Here is a 5905-nt window from a genome sequence, read left to right as displayed (position 1 = left end):
AACTGGGTGTTTCAAATGTTTAAATATATAAACTATTTTTCTTTTTTCACTTGGAAGTACAAGAATATTTCTATTTCCTTAAGTATGACATAAGGATTTATACACTGTCTTTTAGAGTCAGTCCACTGGGACTCGGTTTTCATGTATTCCTTAGTAATGACTTACTTATTTGTCCAGATTTCCTTTGCGTCTTTTTTTTTATATGATCACATTAATCTATGAAGCATTTATCAGGAGAAAGTGAGCACTTCTTGGACAGATGAACATACGACCTTGAATACTCATTCCTGCCCCCACATGAAGCGAGATTGATTGTCCTTTTATTAGATATATTTTAAAGTATTTATTACAGTTGCCAACTGTAGTAACTTGATGCAAAAGTATATGTCCAGGGGAGAAATGAGAAGGCATTTTGTTGCTGACTTTATTGTGTTCTGAGGAGCTGACAGTTTTATGTCTCTGACCCATGTTACCAAGTTATATACATCTATTAGAATCTGGTTTGGCTTTTTCACCATAACTGACCTATATTGATATTGGAGAAGCAACTGTTGTATATGTAAAAAATAGTGCAGGCAGCGATATTTTAATCAGAACAGTCTCAAAATAGGTATGAGAAAATGGGCAGTACCCCGCCGGAGGACTAGAATCTTCTTTGATGGGTTGCAGAGTTGATGGAAAATGATCCTCTCCTAGGCCCTGAGCTTTGGATCCTGCTCAGTATTCCTCAGAAGTACTGAGCTGGCAACAGACAAAGCAGCCACACTTCCCAACACAAGCACCATTTAAGAAAAAGTAGCTCAGTCTGAAATCCCAAGTCTTAAAAATAAGTAAACCGCTGTCCTCAGTAGGATAGGGATTTTTTTATTTCTTGAAAATCTATTATCTGAGTTTACATTGGCCGTGACTTAGGTAAATAGAAAAATACCTAAATATGTTTTACCCCTAGGAGTTTATTGGATTAGGCTATATATGCTTTATTGCTTAAAAAAAAAAGGGGGGGATATATGATATTTTGTTTTTAGTATTAAAAGTGTGGCATATACTCACACGAAACAGGGGATTCTCTATGAAACTCACCACGGTGATCCATGAGCCAAATTCTCATACATAAATGTTGCTTGGAGTGCCCTTCTGGAGCCAAAGAAGAAATTTATCTCTTCCATATTTGAAGGTCTAATTTGATTTCACGTTATTCAGCTTTTATTAAAAGGGAAAAATGGTAATTGCATAGCTTTTGTGCAACTGGCTACAGGAATGCATATTCGTTTCCATCTAAAGAATGTTCTTTAATTAATCCCTAAAGTGCTCTTCTGGAAAGGAAGGAAAAGGCACTTAATTCCAATATAATGAAATCTAACCTCCCAAAAGTTATCTTGACAGACACTTATGAACATACCAAATTATGGAGTAGAGCCAACGTGAAATAATACCATTTTAAGACATTTTGACGGAGTGCATTTAATAATGTCCCGACAAGCTGAGCAAGTGCAATATTTTTGTATCGGTGCTTCGTTTGCCATCCCAGGCACCTTGACGCCTGCTGTGGAGTGTTTTTATTTTTACCTGGGTTTCCCGAGCGCTTCACTGCTCCTGCACTTCCGTTCTCCCAAGGGGAGGGGAAGAGTGTCCTTTCAGTCAGCCCCGCTGGATTGCAGTAGCAGCGGGCAAGCAGTGGATTTAAAGAACATCGTTTTTTTCTCTGAGATTAAAAAAAAAAATACTATCACTCAGTTTAGTGTCCCTGTGTGCTTAGTTAATGTCAGAAAATTCTCTCTCTCTCTCTCTCTCCCTCTGTCTCTCTCTCTCTCTCTCGCTCTCTCTCTGAAAAAATCTTTACAAAGTCTGAGGCATCGTTTGTGTGTTGGGTCAGGACTGGCGGTCCTGTACGCTGACCTGGAGGACGAGGGGTGACACATCGCATTGGTCTTCTGTCCTTGCTATGTCTCCAAAAAGAGTCCTTTCCACCGTATTTCAGCACAGTTGCAGGAAGTGCTGTATCCACTTTCATTTTCCAACTTTCAGTCGGTATTTGAAAATAGAGGTTAATTTTTTTCACGTTAGTTGGCCATTACGAATATCCGTAGGCCTACCAGATTCTGCTGGTGATAGAAAAAAGTTATTCCTCTAATTTTTTTTGATAAAATATCAATAGGGAAACACTGTTTGAAGAAGAATTTAAAATATTCTCCATATTTAGTTACTTTTCCCTTTTTTGGACACCAGCTAACCGAACTGTAGTCGGGGGCAAATCAGGAACTTCCATGGAAATGGGCGCTTTGAAAGTCAAAGAATCTACGGAGACAGATTTGGGATTATAACAAGCAGCCCCCTCGGGAGAGAGTAAGAGCTTCGCTGTGCTTTCCCAGTCTCGGCATTGCTGACATTTTAAACTGGTTAATTCCTGTGGCGTGTGGCTGTCCTGTGCACTGTAGGATTTTAGCAGCATCCCTGGCCTCCACCTGTGAGATGCTGGTAGCCGCCTCCCAAGTTGTGACAACCAAAAGTGCCTCCGGACATCGCAACACGCCCCCTGGGAGGCACAGTGCCCCCGGCTCTGAGCCGCCGACTTCTGAGCGGATCGCTGACAACCGTTCTGCCAGCCCCCAATAATCCTTTTATGATAATCTGCAGAATTTGCTCTTTTATTTTTTAATTTTTTTGATTTTAATTTTTATGTAATTGTTGTTGCATTTTTTCCCATTACCATTCAGCCCCCGTATACACCCCTCCCCCCAGCAATCACCGCACTGCACTGTGGTCCCTGCCCCTGCGTCCTTTTTCCTTTTCGCTCGGTCCTTCTACCCCTCAACTCCGCCAACTGTCATCTCGCTCTCCATCTAGGAATCTTTTGCTCTTTTAAAGAATATTTTAAAAGAGGAAATCGAATTATTTATAAACAGTGTGACTCATAAAAAGTATAATCACGTCATCTCTACGTAAGAACTTTAGAAGTTTAGAGAAAAACTGTAATTTGTAAAAAAGCCCTTGCAAAGTCGATTATTTAGATTGGTCACTGTAACACTGAATGGAATGAAGAAAAAAGCATTTGCTCTCATTTTCCTGGAATGTCTCTTCAACCCATGAGTATCCTCCATGTGGCAAACCCACTACAAAGTTGGACCAGGTATCATCAGCCCAATTGATTCTTGGGGTTAAGGTACCTAATTCTCCACAATTTTAAACTTAATGATCTTTCCTGTTTTTGGTCCCTGCCAAGCAGCTCATTTTACTGCTGGCAACAAGTTCAGATGTCAGTAGAAGGACTTTATCGATTACGGCTAACTTACCCATTGCCAAATCATATCCATTTTTCCCTGAGACAACAAAATGCATTTTCTGCTTTGCAATTATCCTGCTTTTAAATGTACCTCCACACTTTTGCAGTCGACAACTGGGAAAAAAGACTGGTTTGGAAAAAAAAAAAAATGAGGAACCACGACCTGATTTGTGTTTTGAATTCAGACTGAGTAATGATCACTGATTGATTGCCTGCTCTACAACTGTCATGTACCCGCTACACCGTCACCCAGTTGTACTTCTGAGTGTATTTGCCTGTGAGTAGCCCCGGGAATGCAGTTATTGAATTAGGAAATTAGTGGCTCAGATGGAACTTGCCTCGCCACCCTCCTCGTTATCTAAATGTTCCTATGAATTGGGAGTTTACCTAAAGTAGACACGTCATTTTCTGAAGCTTCTCTTTCCCAGTGTTTTATTCTGGACCTTGTTGTTTACATGGAACTTTCTGGAATGTTGCTAGATGGATCAACTGTCTCCTCTTCGTACAATGCCAGGCAGAGACTCGGGACCTGCTTTGCATTCTAATGGGAATAGTCGGACAAGGACAATGATTTTCAAAAGACAGCGACCCCTCTTGGCGGTCTGAAGTTATGTTACAGTACGATGGGGAGTTCTGTTGCTTAAAGTCTTCCTTCTGTCCTCACCGGCAATTCTTGCCAAGATGTAATTGTCACATTTGGGGAATTATTGGAGGAATTATTAAAAGCCTACGAGGGGCATCCAACCTGCAGCCCAGGATGGCTACGAGTGTGGCCCAACACAAAATCGTAAATTTATTTAAGACATTATAAGTTATTTTTGTGATTACATGTCACAATGTATTCACTGTGTGGCCCAAGACAAGAACTCTTCCCCCAGTGTGGTGCAGGGACACCAAAGGGCTGAACACCCCGGGAAGATACAAAGTTTAAAGAACTCGGGGCTGATCGTACATGGGGTCCCCCAGTGATGGGCGCGCCAAAGCAGACCTTTGACAGTGAAAGATGTTCAATGGTGCTGTAAATAAAAATTACAAAGGGTAAACACACGGCGGAGATGTTTGTGGACGTTCCACAGACAGCGCGAGGTCACTGAAGTCATCCTGTCTTTGTCACGTTGGTCACATGGTTACGCAGTGGCTCTCCATCACCTGCAGTCACCACCTGCCCCGGCTGCCTTACTCCAAGCGGGACTGGCCTGCTTTTCTAGGGGGACCTACTTGGCCCTGGGTCCCACAGCGCGGTTTGTGTGGGACGGGAGCTCCAGGACTTAGGGGATGGCGGAGAGCTGGGCTTATTCGAAGAGACGCCCTATAGATTTGGGCATCTCCCCAATGAGCCAAACATCCTCTTTATGAATATTGAACAAGGGGAACCCTCTCGCAGTTCTTTCGACTGCTTTTAGTGTCTCAACCAAGTGATACGCTCATCAGCATATCCTTACTATGAGCCGTGTGCTTGCCTCTAAGGAGTTGACAGTCTGCATTCTACACGTGAAGCTACGTGAGGCAGCTGAACTTTGTGGGAGTTTAGGGAGAGCCACCCCTAGTCTGGGGGTGCCAGGGAGTGGGGGGATCTTGTGCTGCGTGCGTCCCAGTGTTCAGGGATGCGCATTCTAAACCCCTGGCAGCACCTGCTAAAGGAGAGGGCTGCACATTCATGACCCTCAGCTTCCTTCAGGAATGAGTATCTGCAGCGTGGAGCAGACGGCTGAGCCCAGGCACCGAGTCCAGAGTCTCTGGCTCCTCCATGGGAAAGAGAACCCTGCCTCTCTCTACGTCTCCTGCCCTCATTTTCTTCATAACAATCACATTGGGACATTCTGTTACACTTACTGGCTTATGTCCTGTTTCCCAGGTAGGGCAAGGCTTTGTCTAGTCTACCATGATGTTCATCCGTCCCTGTCACAGTGCTTGGAATAATGTCACAGGGCCTGGCACATGGCAGGAACGCAATAAATACTTATTAAATTAATGAACGAATGAATATGTTCAACTCTTGACATTACCGTTACAAGCTTTGGACAAATCATTTAACTTCAAAGTGCTATATATAGTTTTCTTATCTGTAAATGGGGCTCGTGAAGAAAGCCTGTGTTACCTTCCTTGTGGGGTTGTTGTAAAAGTCCTAAGAGATAAGCCGTGCAAGAGCAGAGTTAAATGTCGACGGATTTTATTATTTTACACTTTCAACCTGGCATCCGCATTCCTCGTGTGCTTGTCCTGCCTCTTCTCATCTCTGTAAGTCCATTTTCTCAATTAACCGCCCTCTGAAGCCACATTACATGGACTAGTGGTGCAGCTGATAGGCGGGAAAGAGAAGAGGAAAGATGAAGAGTCAAGAGTCAAGGGCGGCTTCGCAACACGCTGTGCATGGAAACTGGCTTTGGACCAGGGCAGTGGGTGGAGGGGGAGTGAAAGGACAATCTGCCCTGAGAGCTCAGGCTTCACTCTTAGGCAGCTGGCCCTAAAGCTTCGGTAGGAGGGAGGTGGGGGTGGCGCGCTGGGGAACGTCCCTGGAAACGAACTTTCTTCAGCTTTCTTCCCCACCATGCTCTCTGTTGTTCTGTGTTCAGTGCGCCTTCCATCCTGTCTGGACTCCTGAGCGCCACCTTCTGTTGCCACGGA

Source organism: Pteronotus mesoamericanus, unplaced genomic scaffold, assembly GCF_021234165.1.
Source record: "Pteronotus mesoamericanus isolate MK-2021 breed Mesoamerican mustached bat unplaced genomic scaffold, CSHL_Meso_final contig_347, whole genome shotgun sequence".
NCBI classification, from domain to species: domain Eukaryota; kingdom Metazoa; phylum Chordata; class Mammalia; order Chiroptera; family Mormoopidae; genus Pteronotus; species Pteronotus mesoamericanus.
Note: the sequence above shows the minus strand (reverse complement) of the source record.